Source organism: Danio rerio, chromosome 24, assembly GCF_052040795.2.
Source record: "Danio rerio strain M-AB ecotype USA chromosome 24, GRCz13ab, whole genome shotgun sequence".
NCBI lineage: Eukaryota > Metazoa > Chordata > Actinopteri > Cypriniformes > Danionidae > Danio > Danio rerio.
Genome location: NC_141044.1, coordinates 5,443,146 through 5,461,057, shown reverse-complemented (window position 1 = coordinate 5,461,057; position 17,912 = coordinate 5,443,146). Strand labels below are relative to the sequence as shown.

At 38.0% G+C, this 17,912-nt stretch overlaps 1 protein-coding gene and 1 long non-coding RNA gene across 15 annotated transcripts in view; one reads left to right on the top strand and one right to left on the bottom strand.

The window, feature by feature from the left end:
* LOC137489281 (uncharacterized) overlaps nucleotides 1-17,912 on the top strand; it is a 602,555-nt gene that overhangs the window by 309,778 nt on the left and 274,865 nt on the right. Inside the window, exon 14 of one of the 11 annotated variants that reach the window (XR_015524721.1) lies at nucleotides 15,614-16,993. The exons of the other annotated variants lie outside the window; for them this stretch is intronic. This is a non-coding gene — a long non-coding RNA (uncharacterized LOC137489281). Of the gene's footprint in view, nucleotides 1-15,613; nucleotides 16,994-17,912 lie in introns of those variants that run through there. 11 annotated transcript variants of the gene reach the window in all.
* The window catches only part of plod2 (procollagen-lysine, 2-oxoglutarate 5-dioxygenase 2), a 78,423-nt gene continuing 77,643 nt past the window's right edge, over nucleotides 17,133-17,912 (bottom strand). For 2 of the 4 annotated variants that reach the window (XR_015524244.1, XR_015524246.1), the window contains one exon: nucleotides 17,133-17,905. The gene's annotated coding sequence lies outside the window, so the exon portion shown is untranslated. The remainder of the gene's footprint in view (nucleotides 17,906-17,912) is intronic. The other 2 variants (XR_015524245.1, XR_015524247.1) reach the window with 1 other exon arrangement.

Below are 17,912 nucleotides of genomic sequence, written 5' to 3'. Positions count from 1 at the left end.
AATTATTTTTTGTTTGTAAAATAAATATACTGTGATTGAAGTACACATATTTAACATGTATACCTAAGAAGGTCGTTGGTTCAAGCCTCGGCTGAGTCAGTTGGCATTTCTGTGTGGAGTTTGGATGTTTTTCCCATGTTCGCGTGGGTTTCCTCTGGGTGCTCCGGTTTCCCCAACAGTCCAAAGACATGCGCCATAGGTGAATTGAATGAGCTAAATTGGCTATAGTGTAATATATGCTTGATAAGTTGGTCTATCTATCTAAACAGAACAATAAATGTAAAAACATACTAGGAAGAAACATTAAAATATGAATGATTTAAAACAATTGGACAATTAAATCAACAAAATTAATCAATCTAAGTTAAAAGCAAGTCTTGAGAAGTTTTTCTGAATTTAACAAAAAAGAAAAAAAAAGAAAAGAAAAGGGGAAAAATAGAATTGGAGTTGTGACGCAAACCCATTCATTTTAATGGCTTTCACAGCCATTCCTTCTTTGCATTAACACAATCAGTTCCACTTGGTCAGCACTGCCGTATGAAACTGAACACCAGTCATGAAATGACATTACTCACATAATCTCTCGTCTTTCATTCAGTCTTTCTGAATACCCTACAATTCACTGTTCGCAGAGCACTTTAACGCCACAGGCTGGTAGTGGGTGGATTCAGGCCCTGCTGGCTGACTGGAGGGGTAATATGTTGTCTATTTTTCACACCCAGGTCTATTTAATGCACTCAGACCTTTCAAGCTGAGCAGTGTTGTTTTGGCTAAAGAAGGATTTGTTAAATCGGCTTTGCTCATTTACAGTTTACTCCGAGAAAACCAAAGCTCTTGTGTAAAATAGCAGTTTTACAGACACTGATATTAAGCGATGCCTGTTTATTTTTCAACATCCCGTTGGTGTGGTTTCACTAAATGCAGTTCTGAAAGCTGCTCAACAAAAGTCCATTATTATTAGTGGTGTTTTATAAATAACATTTTTACTATTTGTTAGTTTTAAGCCGAGCATGACAAATGACAAGCGACAGAACTGAAGTCATTTATTTCCAATGGAGAGTAGTCCGGGAGCTGCGTGGAGTTCCGATCATCTCAGTATGTGGAAAAATCGAATCCAATTTGAACTCCTGCGACTCGGCCGAATGCGACCGCTCAACTGGAAGTTATGTATTCCAGTGTTATCCAAGCAGATCTGTGTGCGTGAAATGAGAAATAGTAGCTTTATCGTTATTTTTTTTATCAGAAAAAGCGTCTATTTAAAATAAAAAAGTTTCTATTCATATATAAGTATCAAACAATATATATATTTATATTTCTGGGGTTTCTAGTATTTAGTCATTCAACCATGGTGAATGCACGAAGAATAAAGGCTCTTGCTTTTGCACTGCTTTATTTCGCACACAGAATAAGCTTCTCTCCTATGGTACATGACAAAACTGAAAATTCGGTGTCACTGCCACAAGGGGGCGTACTCCGACAGTCGTGTCTGAATGTTGTGTGCAATGAAAAGGTGGCTTTTTTTTTTTGATTGCCAAAAGGGCTCTTTTGACTTGATGCAGTAGACAATTACGGTACTTAGCAGTTCACTTTCAATCAATTTTCAACCACCAACAACACCCTAAAAACATTCTAGAAACCACAACATACACCTCAAGTCGCGGTCACACTACATTTTTTGCCCCATAGACTTCCATTCATATTTCATATGCCTGTGAATGTGACGGACCAGCCTGATCTTACGGGAAAACGTTTTTGCAATTTGTCAGTTTGGTGATGAGCAAATCGTACGAAATTACGCACGAATTTATACGAATTAGCCACTAAATCAAGAAGTTACGAATTGTCAGGAGATTGCGTTAGACAGACCAGAAAGTTTTAATTCAATACAAGCATAAGGGGTGGTTAGGTGGGGGTCACGAGAGATGAATTAACCATTTGAAAATTTCTAAGGTGACAGTGGTTGACACTGTCGCCTCACAGCAAGAAGGCCACTAGTTCTTTTTTGTTCTTTTTGTGGTATTTTGTTTGGAGTTTGCATGTTCTCCCCGTGTTGGCGTGGGTTTTCTCTGGGTGCTCTGGTTTCCCCCACAGTCCAAAGACATGCGCTATTGGTGAATACCATTAACTAAATTGGCCATAGTGTATCAGATTATTGAAAATGCATGTTAATACCATGTGAAAACAGTCCCTGAACACATTTTGGCCTTACCTAGTGAAGTCCTCTTTTTGCAAATTCAAAAGCCTGGTGTTAATGGTAAGGATGTACTTCAACATCAAGCTCCTGATGTACTAAGGCAATAATCTTCTTAATGCTACCTGTCAGCCATTTGGAAGATATGCTTCATTGCTTTGGAGTAATGACACTCATTTCTTATAAAATGTCCAGCAATTTCCAGGAATCTACAGTCCAACTTGATGCGGTAAATATGGAAAGAAATGCTTTTAAGTAATAATTCCAGAGCCAAGGAGAGAGAACAGTTTGATCCATTAAACATCACTTACTGCGGTTAGTGCTGTGTTCGATGGAGGAAATTCCAGTTGCACAAGGTAATGACATCATGGAATGTGAGCAGGGCCGGTCTGATAGAGCAGAAGAAATCAGAGAGCTGCCAAAAAATGTCCCCCGGAAGAAGTCCTTACATGTTCACTAGGAAAATAAGCCCACCATCTATTAGTCTCAATAAAACGGAATTTGGCAGGACAAGAGAACTGGGAAAGGAATAAATGAAGAAGAGAGAAGAGTTTAAAGCCCTGTATTAGAAAAGCAAATCCTGTGGTTACAAATATCTCTGTGAAGTTTGAAGTTATTAGCTTTTTATTGGTTTCCATTGGAAAGGGAGGTCTTAAGAAGTGACTTTAGAAGCACCAGAGATGGCATCTGCTGCTTTCTTTCTAGTCCCTTTGTCTGTTCTGAAGTGGCAAGCTATTGTTGTTTAGTCTGACTGTATTTCTCCAACTCATTTTCCTCCCCCTGTGGCTGGTTTCTTGGAAGAACTTGCCGGTTGCCATTAGCTATTGTGCTCTTCCTAAAAGAGCAGAAGGCAAAGGCAGTGCATTTGTTCTTACTGTAATGATGGGACTAAAATAAGATGCGTCCAACTGGACTGACAGAGAGTTGGAGGGGATAAAGAGTTCGAATATAGGATGGCATGGTTATTGTGGTAAAAGCCTTTGTTGTTAAATTGGGCATAACGCAATACGGTTCACGCTATGCATCCATCACCGGGACTGTAAATTTATACAAATGGAGAGAGAGTAAGAGAGGAAAGGGAAAGCAAAGACACGAAGCCTGAAAGTAAATTAGACTTGCCACAAGAAAGAACCTCTGTCTTCTGTCCAGGACCCACAGTGGTAACGGTTCCTAGAAGCACGCAAGCAAGTTTTAAAAGAGACACAGATAAAAAAAAAGTGTCATCTAGAATAAGAGCAGTGGGATTGAATGTCTGGTTTGGAACTTTGATGTTTCTGGTGTCTAACTCCACATGGGAGATAGAGTGGAGTGATTGGGTTCATGTTCACAGCCCTAAATGTATGCTTTTTCTTTCTCTTTTTTTTTCCTCATACAGCTGTGAACTAAATGCAAATGCCAAGGACTTGGCCTGTAGAAGCAATCAATTACTGTATTCAACCAAATATGCAAAGTCATTTGTCGAACTGGGATGCGTTTGGAATACTGGCACACGGTTGCTTCTAATTGAATGGGTTTTTTCATGGTCATGGATAGTCAACTTTGATTTAAACTACTCCGCTGAAGAGAACTCAGTCTGTCTGCGTGGGATTTTTTTCTCTCTCCGACATTGTGAGAGAATTCATCTTCCTTTCTAATCATGGAGACCCATGATTAGCATTCCGCATTTAGGCTTGACTCGATGTTAGGTCTGCGCAGAATCTGATATGCCTGGAGGTTGTAATGTAATTGCACTTCCATGAGGTTTTCTTGGCTTGATCTAACCATCTGATGATATACTCTATCAATTGACTCCATATGGTGCTTTTTAATTACCAATGCCGAATGTTTGATTAATTCCAACAATTATTCCAACAGTTCCTTAACTTTCTGTACCTTTGAAGCGTTTCCAAGTTCTTCCTGCCAGAGAATTCAACAGCCATCTCATTTGCTAAATTTAGGGGGAGCTGATTCATGTGAGATGTTTTTCTTAAGCCAAGCAAACATTACAAGACTGAAGCTTGTCGCCCATTCATGATTTAAGTCTAAGACAAAAAGTCCCGGATTGTAGCCAACTTTTAGCACAGAGACAACTCTAGTCTAGTATGATTCAATTCAATTCAATTCAGCTTTATTTGTATAGCGCTTTTACAATGTAGATTGTGTCAAAGCAGCTTCACATAAATGGTCATAGTAACTGGAACAGTGTGGTTCAGTAACTGGAACAGTGTAGTTCAGTTTTTAATGTTTAAGTTCAGTTAAGTTTAGCTCAGTTCAGTGTGATTTAATCATTACTGAGAGTTCAAACACTGAAGAGCCAATTCATCGATGCGTAGCTCTACCAATCCCGAACCATGCGAGGCAGTGGCAGTGGCAGTATGAGCCCTTGTGAGATGTGTCAAGGATGCTATAACCGATTTCATACTGCTTTTGAATTTGACCAAATAGTCAGGTGTGTGCACTTTCTCAACAGTTCAGAACCAGTATTTAACAACTACCAATGAAGTCTGTAAATTATAGTTCAAGAAAGCAAGTAAGACAAAAACAGAAGCCATAAAATAAAATCAACAAGTAAATAACAGAGTGAGAATGTGGTAAAATCTAAAAACATGGTGAAAATTAGACAAGGGCTTTTCTTTTTCTGGATTGCAACTTGGTTGGTTTAAAGTGAAAGTGGGTCGGCAGGTTAATCAGTACTTTTGAAAACACTATTGGTTGGATTTGGGCAGGGCCTTAGCAAGCTGAACTGGCGCTTTATGCAAACGACGATCACACAGCCCTCAACCCGAAAGTGAAAATGGAAGTGACCGGTGCGCAAAGTGAAGACCGGATGAAATTGAGGACCAGGGGGATGTCACGGATAAAAGTAAGGACCTTGAGAAGGGGTGGTGTGGGTATCGCGAACACCGCCCTCACTATTCTGCCACCTTAAGTGGCCGACTACTGTGGGTCGCCACTATGGCCTGCCCTGGGTTTAGGGAAGGAGGAGGGTGGGTCTGTCAATTAGTCAGTCAGTCAGTCATTCAGTTAGTCAGTTAGTAGATTTGCAAAAACAGCAAAAAAAGTACCTCCTGGGATGTATTTCATCATCTCCAGAAATGTATATAGCTGTAAGTTTTCAGAATGAGCCTGGGTTGTATGTATTTCAGCTCTTTGAGCCTAGGAAGTTAGAAATTGTGTACATCTAGTGAGCTTTCAGGAATAGGACTGATAAACACTGCCGTAACTGATGCACCTAGTTCTAGATTAATACTGTGCATTTCTAATCTACACCTAAAGAAGAACAATAAATATGCAACAAATCTTTCAGTCTTATTATGTGCACCATGAGTTTAGACCACAAAGGAGGGTCAGTTTATGTGAGGTTTGGCAATATAGTATTAGAGGAAGACGTGTTTTCGTAAAGAAGGAGATGAAGGGGCAGGACATGTAATTGTCTGGAATGTATAGTTTGTGTGTCCTATGTTTGATATATGTGTGGAGAGTACTCATTTTGAACGTCTCTCGAGAGACAGCGCCTGGGTGGGCAGCAATAATCAGTAATAAACACTGAGCAGACACCCGTGACACAAGACATATCAACACAAGCACAAGATGACAGCACTGCAAACAAACATGACAGGGATGCGCACAACACATGCAGGATTTTTCCCTATGCTTGACACAGTCTGTAAGATTTATCAGGCATAAGGTGTACAGATTTACTAGCTTTGATGTCCTTGAGACTTTGACATACTTCAAGGAACCCCCATGCACACTCAAAAAAAAAAAGATGTTTGTTGTTAGTTCAAACTACTTATTTAAAATGGGTTGAAACTTGTAAAAACATTTAAATTAAATTAATTCCTTCATGTCGCCCTAACACAAATTGATTGTGTGAAACCAAAGACTCTATATCACACAAGACATGTCCCTTGTGTAGTTTTAAATGGGGAAATGTGTAACGGTCAATATGGCGAATGAAGCCCCACCTACTAGTACAGGAGCCAATCATTAATCGCTGTAGACTGACGTTTCTCCTGGGAAAAGCTCGGAGTAGACGTGTGCTTTTATGACAGTTTTTGTGGTCAACAAACACACTGGAATCTCAGCAAATACTTGCTTCACGATATAATAAATATATCCGAATAAAGCTTTAAATCTATACTTTTAAATGAACCAAGTTCAAAACAACTTGAAAACACAAGTTTTTGGTTTTGTAATCTGTATGAAATGAACGTGAGGTACAGTCCGTCCTGTCAAACACACATCGCATGACAGCAGCAACTACTCAACTGCCCACAAACTTGTAATAAAAGAGTCACTGTCATTTCTGGAGGAGATTCGCCATCAAGACCAAGTTGTGAATTACTTTAGAAGACCAGCATGATCTGACAAAGCATTATTCAGAGAATGATAATGTGTAGAAATAAGGTTAGTGTCGTGATCTTGTTTCTTTCGAGTGCACATGTTGCTAGCTTCGGCACCCTGAAAAATTGCCATGATTGTTTTGATTGATTCGAATGTATAGAAACTAAACTTATGAGTCAGTTGTTTAATTTTATTGGTGATTCCAAATATGTTATGTAATCGTAAGCTTGGTAAACACTTTGAGAGAATTTGATGTTTCCCCATTCAGACAAAATGCCCAAGTATACTGCCCAAGAGGTGTTTTAAAGATGGCCGCTGAGTGAAATGACTTGCCTTAAAGGGACTTTGGTGGAACCCAGCATTTTTACAGTGTAATGGAATACAGCTACAAGGTTTGTTTTGCTTTTAGTAAGGGTTTCTCACAGAACTATTTGATGGGTCCCACTTTATATTAACTGTCCTTAACTAATATGAACTTGCACAGAAATTAATAATTCAATACAATGTATTAATTGCCTAAATACATGTATTTACTGTGTACTTATGCTTGATTAAATACCTGTATGTAATTACATCTGTAAATAACTTCTGTAATTACATTTGTAAATACACTGTTGACCATCCCTTACACCTTAACACACCCTTAAACCTACCCATACCACCAAACCTGTCCATAACCCAACCTCAATCCCAACTCACGAGCACCACAAGTGTTCTCAAATACATTATGAACACAGTAAGTACGATGTATGTATTTTTTGATGCAAGTACATAGTAGTTAAGGAAAATTAAAATATAAAGTGGGACCATTTGATGAATTACAGAAGACAGGATTCTTGCTTGATATAGTCATCAGTAGCTGCTCGCATACATGTGATCCAACTGATAGACAGTGGTCGAATAGGGGAGAAAGGAGTTCTGAGCTTCACTTTGTGGAGTTATAGCCCTATTGACTTAAACTGTCAGATTTTATGAAGCAGTGTTTCGGTTCACTGCTCGAGCTTGAAAAACACATTACATCCACCCTGAAGTTGTCGTCTACCTCATCGTCTCATTGTGCCGAAAGAGAAACACTACTGTGAAAAGAAGACATCCATGGGTTCATTCATCCTGTAGAACCACACGCAGTATACGTCAGGACAGACTGTTTGACATACAGACTTGACTGATTCTCTATGTGCTCAGTGTCTGGCCACGGTTGGCACAGCATGCTGACAGATTGGACCTGTAGGCATGATCCTTTTATGATTGCACACACAAGCATGCATGTGATCTCTTCCACTTTCCCAAAATGCCTCAGTGTCAACATATAAACCCTTAGCTCTCTAACAGGAGATCTTGCCAACGACCCTGTTACCCTCAACCAGGCTCATAAATCCACTTGAGAGAGAGGGTAGGCATTATAAAAAGAAGAAAGCCAATGTTGGAGACAGTGCCACGCACCCTCGCTCATGAAACTGTTTGTGGGTAAAGATCTCCTTTTGTGTCTTTCCATAAGTTGAAGGATAAATGTCTGGGAGTGTTGGAGTTTTTAGATTGTTTTTCCAGAGTGTTGCTGTGTAATTTGACTAAATGGGCTTTGCCCTGCACTTAAAACAATCCGGTAAAGGATCTCATGGGTGGAAAGTAAACAAGCTGATGCACTCAAGCATACAATCAACCCTAATTACTGTTTTGGAGAAAGGATATACCACTCACCTGAAAAAGTATAACCAGGAGTTAGACTAAATGACTGGTCTTAACTATGAGGGCAGTAGGCATTTTTAACACGTATTCTGCACACTGTGGTGTCTGTGTTTAGCCTGCGAATGCTCTGTAATGGACCTAGGGGCCCGATGGCAGCTTCCCACCTCCACTGCCCACTAAGTAAAAAGAATGAGAGGACTTTTATGGGGTGTTGGCTGGGTTTCCTAGAAGCTGAATGTCCTTTTAAAACATCTGGAAGTCAGTGTGATGTCACACCCAGGGCCTCAAGAAAATATGACAATGCCACATGAGCAGAGAAGCAGAAAGTGTAGACATTTTTGTTTATACACTGAAAAAAAATTATTCAAAGATGATTCCTTGAATTTACTCAATTTTTTTTTTTTACGTTAAGGGGTTGTAAACAATTTATTTGGGTTGAATTTAAACAAGCAAATTAAGTTGAACATTATTAAATTTAATTTGTTTGTTTAAAGTCAACACAAATAAATTGTTTGCAACAGTTCTGCATGCAACACTTTTTTCAGTGTAGGCATTAAAGTGAAGACTGCTCACTTGACAAAATTCTATTAGCTGTGAAATTCTGAACTTATATAAACATAAAAAGAAAAAAAATAACCTGCCTTTTTGCTTTTTTTTAGCATCAAATTGGAGGTTGTTAAATTATTATCTTCTAAAGCAAGTCGTTATTGTGTAAGTTCTAGTTTAAATTTCATGTCTCTTTAACAGATAAGATAATCTCATGATGTATCATTCAATTCATTTCAATAAATCTTTTTTTATATAGTGCTTTTACTATGCAGATTGTGTCAAAGCAGCTTCACATAGAATATTATTGTGAATTAAACCAGTGTCAGTCTAGTTTTCAGAGTTCAAGTTCAGTTTAGTTTAGTTCAGTTTAGTTTGGTTTAATATTCACTGCTGAGAGTCAAAACACTGAAGAGAAAATCCATCTATGTGTAGCTCTACAAGTCCCGAACCATTTAAGCGAGTGGTGACAGCAGCGAGGACTTCACCAATTGATGAAAGTGAAGGCAAAAACCCTGAGAGAAACCAATTTCTCCTATGGCCAAACGTCTTGTGCAGAATTGCAGTATAGGCTGGAGGTTGGAGGACGCTGGATGTTAGTCAAGACTCGTCTGTCCCTGGAGTCTCACAGTAATCAATCTCATGCTCTTCACTTCTCCATGACCACCACAGCAGCTGCTCAGGATACGGCCTGATCCAAGATTATGGAAACCTTGGGATCATCTCTTCACAGATTTTGGATCGCATCAGTGGCGCTTCATAATCTCTGGGGGCCTCGGGATGACTATCCCCAGGGATGAAATCCCCAGTTGAAAATAGAGAATAATTAGCATAGCTGCGTGGAGGTGGTAGTGTGATGGTCTGGGGTTGTTTTGATGCTTCAGGACTTGGATGACTTGCTGTGATACCAAAATATCCTGAAGGAGAATGTCATTTTTAGTGACCTCAAGCTGAAGCAAACTTGGCTTCCTGTTTATTTATTTATTAATTGAAAATCATTTGTCCAAATGCAATATAGACTCATGCTGAAAAGGTAGCCCTATATAAATTTTTGGAGCCCGTGAATTATGTAACCAGAGGTACGTATGGCTGCATTTTGACTTTAAAACAAAAACTACGAGGTAGTGTGACGCCGTTCCTTTTCCTGTTTACAAGCTGACCACTTACCTCCATGTGGATGGCTTTCCTGCTATTAGCAGTTTGTCCAGTTAGCTCGCCATGTACGTCAACATACTTGAGACGCAGAGAGGAGTTGACCACGACGATCAGTCGGTGCTTTTGAAAACACTATTGGTTGGGTTTAGGGAAGGAGAAGGGTGGGTCAGTCGATCAGTCAGTCAGTTAGTTGACAGTAGCCTCTGGGGAATTTACTTCAGAAGAGCAGGCACAAATGACACTCACGAGACATTCGAGATCTCAAAAAGCATACTGTACACAGCGGCCTCTGGTGGATACGCAAAAACAAAAACTGCAAAAAACATACCTCCTGGGATGTATTTGGCGCTCTCCAGAAATTGATAAAGTGGTACATTTTCAGAACAAGCCTGGGTTGTCTAAATGCCTCTTTCGTTTCAACCCTTATCACAAGAACACATGACAAGCTAATTACAGTTTTAAAACATGTAAAGTTGGACTTCAATGCAGAATTAAATTGCAAAACAAAATTAAATTGTTTGTATTTGAAGTTTACCTCCCACAAAATGAATATGAACATGCAGCACACCTTTTTAAAGCTCTTCGTCTCCTAAATTCTGTTTCTCCTCATTTTCTCCATCAGTACTTTTCCATGTGTCAAAACGGGCTGACTCACCAATTCATCTTTTACCCACTGAGCTTTCTGTGCTGGTTCAGCTGTGGTGAAATGTCTTTCTCACTGAAAGCCTTCTAATCACACGTACCAGTTCCATATTTCATTAGAAAGGGGAGTAAAGAACATTTAGAGCTCATTTAGAGGGTGAGCATTACTTCAAATCTCCGAATGTTCCTCACGCATGCCTGATGTCACGTCTCAGTTTCAGACCACACTATTCTCTCCAAATAAGAGATATGCGAGAATTCTCATACCACACCCCAGCCTTTTTGTTTGTTTGTTTGTTTGTTTGTTTGTTTGTTTGTTTTCAAAGGGACTAAAACTAAACAATCATAATCATGTTTAGAATATTTCATTTATGAATACTAAAAAATATATTTAAATTTTTTGTATGTGGTCTAGACTTGTGTGGTGATGATCAAGCAGATGTTCCAGAAAGTAAAATTTTACATTTACAGGGAAATTCTAACCCTCAATTTTTTCCAAACCTGTGTATTTTAGTTTTTTGTCCCAATAATAGAACGATCTTAAATTCAGCGCCATGGCTCTGCAGAGTTTAGTTCTAACAGCCCCAACTCATACCTGTTTAACAGTTTCTAGTATTCCTGAATACTAGTTTACCGCCTTGAATCGTTGGATCAGGTGTGTTTGATTAGCGTTAGAGCTGACTTCTGCAGTTATGGCCCTCCATGAATCAAGTTTGAGACCATTGCTACAATAGAAGCCAGTGGCCAAACCAAAAAGTGCCACACAGCAATCATAAGCATGTGATCCTCTCGAAATTAGTTTATAAATAAACTTTACTCAGCATCAGTTTGTTCATAGTGTCTTACATATTCAACAACTATTTCTGTCTTTGACTTTAAATGGACACTAATGTCGGTTCACAAACATACGTTTGGACATTCACATTTACTTGACTAGATGAGAACTAGTCGCCTGAGTGAGCCTTTTTTTTTTTTTTTTTTCTACCAAACGAAGTAGTTTGGGTTCCTTGCCATTCGCCACTGCCGCCTTTGGCTATTTCATTTAGCTGCCCTACTGTTAAACAGCAATTCATTTACTGATTTCACATGAAATTTGCAACAAAGGCTCATTCTGAAAACGTAGTCCGAGGACATTTCCCGAGACAAATTATGTAGCCGGAGGGGCGGTATGGTGCTGTTCCTTTTGCCGCTTACCGGCTGACCGCTTACCTCTGTGTGAAAGACTTTCCAGCTGCAACCAGTTTGTCCAGTTTGCTTGTCTTGTACGTCAGCAGGCTTGAGACACAGAGAAAAGCTGACCACAATGACGACGACGACCTGGGTTTGAGTCCGGGAACAAAAACAGAATTCAAAAAATAAAGTGAACAAGTTCATAACAGGGTGAGAATGTGGTTAAATCCAAAAACGTAGTGAAAATCTGATAAGGGCTTTTCTTTTTCTGGATGGCACTTGTAAATTGTTAGTTAAGTTAAGGGAAGTAAGCGAATGGGCGGGTCAATCGGTAAAAATGTTTGGGTTTAGGGAAGGAACACTCAAAAAAATGATATGTTGGCGTTAATTAACTTTTTTTTGTCCACTGGTTCCACGTAACCGAGTTAAGTTACCTTTAAGAAAGAATATTAATTTTAGTGAACTTAAGTTAGTTACATAAAGGTAATGTAATTTTGTTTAGTTCAATCAACGTAACATTTATAATTTAGCTTTAATCAATGTAGTTATTTAAGTTCAATTATTCTAAAATTGATATTGTTATGTTTAACCAAATAAAAAAACAGTTTCCGTTTCATTGAGTTTATTCAATAGCATTTTTACAGTTTTACACATTTTCCAGCAATAAAATGATTATCAAAATCCAAATACAGTCTTTATCTGTATCTTCACTTATTACAATAAGTTAAAATATTAATACTATTAAAATAATAGTAATACAAGTATGAAGCAAATTGAAAACAATAAATAATTAACAAAAATATGCTTACAAAAACATCATAAAATACACTTTTCAAAATAATACTTTTCATATATTACAAAAACATTCAAAAATAATATTCTGCCTTCAAATGATTTATCAAAAATATACTTAGAAAAATCAAGTCTTCTTTTGTAAACTATACTGTACCTTCTTTACACTGAAAAAGCAGATAACACTTTAGTTGTTCAAAGAAAGATTAACATTTTAAAGCAAAGTAACACGATCAGCACTACACCATAAATTAGACCAACCATCACAGAACATGCAATAGCTACACACATTCATCTCTCTGACACTTGCACCATTTATGCACATTTGCACCAGACACTTTCTTACAAGCACTCCCTATATCTAAAAAACAAAACATTGTGCATGAAGTCTGCTTCACACAGGTGTGTGGGCTTGACAAACCACATGTAGAAGCATTCTTAATTCTTAATTTTTTTTTTTTATAATTAGCACATCTTGGGTGTATTGCCTCTTCTTGTTGATTTGCTGAATGTGTCCTCAATTGTAAGTCACTTTAGACAAAATAGTCTGCTAAATGTCAATGTAACTACTGTAGATTCATAAGGTGGTGTTGCACATCAAGGTTTGCGCTTCATCATGCCCAGCATCCTAAAAAAGTCAGGTAAAAAAATAAAACTTTTACCAACAGATCAAAGGTGAAAGGAGGAATTGGTTTAAGAGGAAAATACAAAATGTTTTAAAAATGAATAAATAAAATAGCTTACCATGTACTCCCTCACTTAGGGGCTTTGAGGATGCATTCACACCTTTTTTCCACTGGTGATGTTCTAAATAACATAAAATGACAATTAGTAATTTACTAAATAATTAGTAGTTAAAATTACTAGTAATTTTTACTGTACATCATTTTAATGTGTGTATAGGCATCTAAAGGCATAGTACCTGGATGATCCACAGTCTCCTCAGCCAGATATGAGCTGTAAACCTGTGAGAGAGAGAAAATAGATGTGAGTGAGCAAAGTTTTAAATAATAAAATATAATAATATAAATAGCAAATTAAAACGTGTTAGATGACCAAACAAATAAGCTTACATTAAATATGTCATCATGCTAGATGTCATCCTTTTTAAGTGTCACAAATGCATTTTTGCTGTTTTTTTTAAGTTAACAGGCTTGAATAATACAATTAAATAATAAATAACACTGTGCTAATACCACACTTTAATTAATATTATGTAAGTTATCAAAACTAGCATTCAAACTCGACAAACTGCTTGATACTCATTTAAAATAAAGACTATCAAATCAAATAAAAAATCAAATCACTTTTATTGTCACATTATCAGCAGCACGTGTGCTATGATGAGTGAAAAGCTTAGACTATTCTAACATGACTATTTCTTACTACCAATGTTTGCACCTTTATTTTGGGGGAGTTAATATATACCAAGTATAAAATTTCACAGGAATGCAAAACAAACTATACATTTATCTGTCTATAATGTGGAAAAGACACAGGGAACATGGCAATTTCATAGCAATACTATACATAAACACAACATAGTATTACAAGAGAGTACATTTATGATTCAAATGTTGTCACAGCCTCAGTATAAATACATAAAAAGTAAAAAAAACTCACCTGTGTGTCAACATTGGGGAAAGCTTTGTGCACGTTCTCAATTTGTACTGTAATCTTCATCTTTTGATTCCCATAATATGGCGCCGAACTGAGAGTGATCGTTGTGGTTTGAATCTTCTTACTTCCTGTGTTGTTTTGAAACTGCGCATGTGCAGATATTACTCCACCTATCGACCAAAATGCAGTACTGCAGAATCAACACAACTCCCTTTCATTCATGTTAATTAAGCAAGCTGTTTAAATGTGAAAACTGACTTTTTCTAATTTTTTCCAACACAACACTTTTATTTTTAATACACAAACATAAGCGAATTGTTTAATTTAAACATAGTTACATTCTTTGGACCAACTAAAGCCATAATTCATTTTTTTGAGTGAAGAGAGTGAGTCAGGCAATTGGTCAGTCGCCCAGTAAATCATTCAGTCAGTCAGACCTCTGGTAAGTTTAAATGAGAATAGCATAGGCGCGTACGCCACTCGCCAGAGACATTTGAGATACGAAAAAAGCTCTCGTCCACTCAGGACGTATTTCACTGTCTCGAGAAACGTCCACGGGACTACGTTTTCAGAATGAGCCTGGGTTGGAAATTTGTTCTCATGAAAGTTTTATTTTTTTAAAGCTGCTTTGATTCGATCTGCATAGCATACAGCTTTATAGAAATAAAGATGAATGTGCAGAGAATTAGGAAAGGAATGAATCAAACCAAGTGGCCTGATCTGACTTCACACTTCCTGTCCACTTTCTGCTTTCATACTGATCGTCTACAGCTTTCCCTCTCAGCACTGTTTGATAAGTTATCCTCAGCAAACCTGTAAGTTTATTAGCCTTGCAAGTTTCCTGTGCCGCTGCTCTGCATCAATGTCATCTTTCAGAGCCGTGAGCAAGGGGGGGAGAGCGGTCACAAAGGGGTCTTTCTGTAGCTTGCTGCTGTGCTCGTGTCTCTGACCTACATGCCTCCCTCTTACGCTGCATTTCTCAGCAGCTTCTCAAACCCGCAGACCCAGACGGAAACATTGAACAAGTCAGCGAGCTCTTCCTAGCAAACCCCAACCGAGAGATGAAAGATGAACGGAAGGGAAAATATCTCACACCTTTGCATCAGGGGGATTATCCACCACCTTATATTGCTATGGCAACTTTATGCAGCTTGAAATGCAGTCTGCGCTGAAGGTGTTTTACAATGACAGCCATTTGTTATTAAGAGTTCCAAACTCTTATTTTTACTCTAATTGTTTTCATTGAAAGCTGGAGCTACTCTGACCATCAACAACCAAAAATAGTCTCCCACAGTCATGAAAAAGGATCCAATATACTGCAAAGTAGTGCTAATAGAGTATCATGGATTCACAGCCTCCAAAATATTGTGTTATTTCAGACTGAAATCTCAAAGAGTGTAGTTTTGTTGTTCGGTGCTGCTTACTTGGAAGTCTTACTCAGACTTGGCTGTCCTAATTTAAACAGCATATCTTGTCTAATTCCAGATAAGATGACCCAGCTGCATGGAAGGAAGACGTACAGTTCAAACTCCCCTGCACAATCTGCAAATTCCATCACTTAATTCATCTCACTAAAACACATTCAAGTATGACACTGACCATGTAACAGCGATTGCATTAGTCTGCATTTTTTTACAGGAACACTCTGTCAACACTTCTCATTTTCTGCAGATTACTGATTCTACAGATACCGTACTTGCTTGGTTTGACAGCAAATCACTCACAGACATCTGTTCATGCATGTACTGTATTACATTAGTATGACAAATGGAATGTGCATGTGAAATGTAGGAAATGGTGTTGATTTTCTAAAGCTGTAATGCATTTTAAATGCACTAGTCTTCCCTAAAGTTGTTCTGTTTTTAGTGATAATGTAGTGTGAAATTGATATTTTTGTTTAACAATTTTCCAGAAGGTGACACGGTGGCTCAGTGGTTAGCACTGTCACCTTACAGCAAGAACATTGCTGGTTCAAGTCCCGGCTGGGTCAGTTAGCATTTCTGTGTGGAGTTTGCATGTTCTCCCCGTGTTCGTGTGGGTTTTCTCCAGGTGCTCTGGTTTCCCCCACAGTCCAAAGACATGCGCAATAGGTGAATCGAATAAGCTAACAGGCTTATTCTAAAAACGTACCCCTCTCTACAATTCTGGAGATCTCGAATTATGTAGTCAGAGCTACACATGGCTGCATTTCGTCTTTAAAACGAACACTATGGGGCGGTATGTCGCTGTTCCTTTTATTGCTTACCAGTTGACAGCTTACCTCCGTATGGACGGCTTTTCAGCTGTTACCAGTTCATTCAGTAGCTTGACATGTATGTTGGCAGACTTGAGACACAGAGTGGAGTTGACCACAATAACAAGGTTTGAGTCCTGTGAGAAACGGTTCCAGAAAACAGGTAGAAACAAAAATAAAAGCTAAAAAATAAACAAGTAAATAACAGGGTAAAAATATGGTAAAATTTGAAAACGTGATGCAAATAAGGAAGCCCTTTTTTTCTGGATTGCTTTGTAAAACACTGCGATTGTGTTTGTGGTCGATTGGATGGTCAGTCAGTCAGTCAGTCAGTCAGTGAACAGTGGCCTTTGGTGGATTTACGTGAGCGGACCAGGCGCGAACAGCACTCGCGAGACAAATTTGAGATGTGAAAAAACATACACAGCGGCCTCTGGTGAATTTGCGAAAACAAAAACTGCAAAAAATCGTAGCTCCTGGGACATATTTTGCTCTCTCCAGAAATGTATATAGGGGTAAGTGATCAGAATGAGCCTGGGTTGGAATAAACAAAATTGGCCGTAGTGTATGTGTGTGCATGTGAAATTGTATGGGTATTTCTCAGTACTAGCATGCAGCTCTAAGGGCATCCGCTGTGTACGACATATGCTGGATTAGTTGGCAGTTCACTTCGCTGTGGTGACCCCTGGTGACTAAAGGAACTAAGCTAAAGGAAAATTAATTAATACATTTTCAAAAAACACACTTGTTAACAACAAATTATAAAAAGGGTTATCTTTTTAAAAACATCCTTTATTTCAACAACTTCAAAAATAAGTTAAGGGATTGGCCTGGCTGACACATTTATGAGGAACAAGAGAAAGTAAAAACATTTGACATCTCTGAGATTTCAGTTCAGAAGGCATATTTTACCTTGAATATTACAGTAAAAAATCACCATCAGGAAATCCGTCCAAAAAAAAAAAAATGTTAAAAATCCACCAGGATTTACTGTAAATCCTGTCGTTTCTTGTTGTGCAAACATACTAAGATATTTTCTTGCCAGCATATTCATAGTTTCATAATCATGTTTCTCCAGTAATAACCTTCATGCCAACTGCTACTTGGAAAAACTATTTAAATCATGTTTATTTGTAAAAAATAAATAAATAATGATGATTATTATTGTACAGTACTTGGAGCTCACCTTCATTCTTACCAATCACCAATTAAAAATGATTAGATTTCCTAATTTAATCATACTTTTAGTCTTTTATTTTAATGATGGCAAGAAACCAAGAGTATAATTATTGATTCCTTCAAGTCACGTTGGATTGCATGTATGAGCCATAGTGTTGTTATTGTGTACAATGCGTTTTTTGTAACACCTTACAATAACAGTACATGTTAAATGATGTGTTAGTATGTGATGTTACTAATGCATTCTCTTATCATGAACTAACACGAGTCACATGAGTTCATGTGCAAATAATGGCTACCTAATTACTTGTTACCAAATGATTGTTCGTTAATTAATCACATTAGTTTGCTTGTTTATATCATGACTTTACT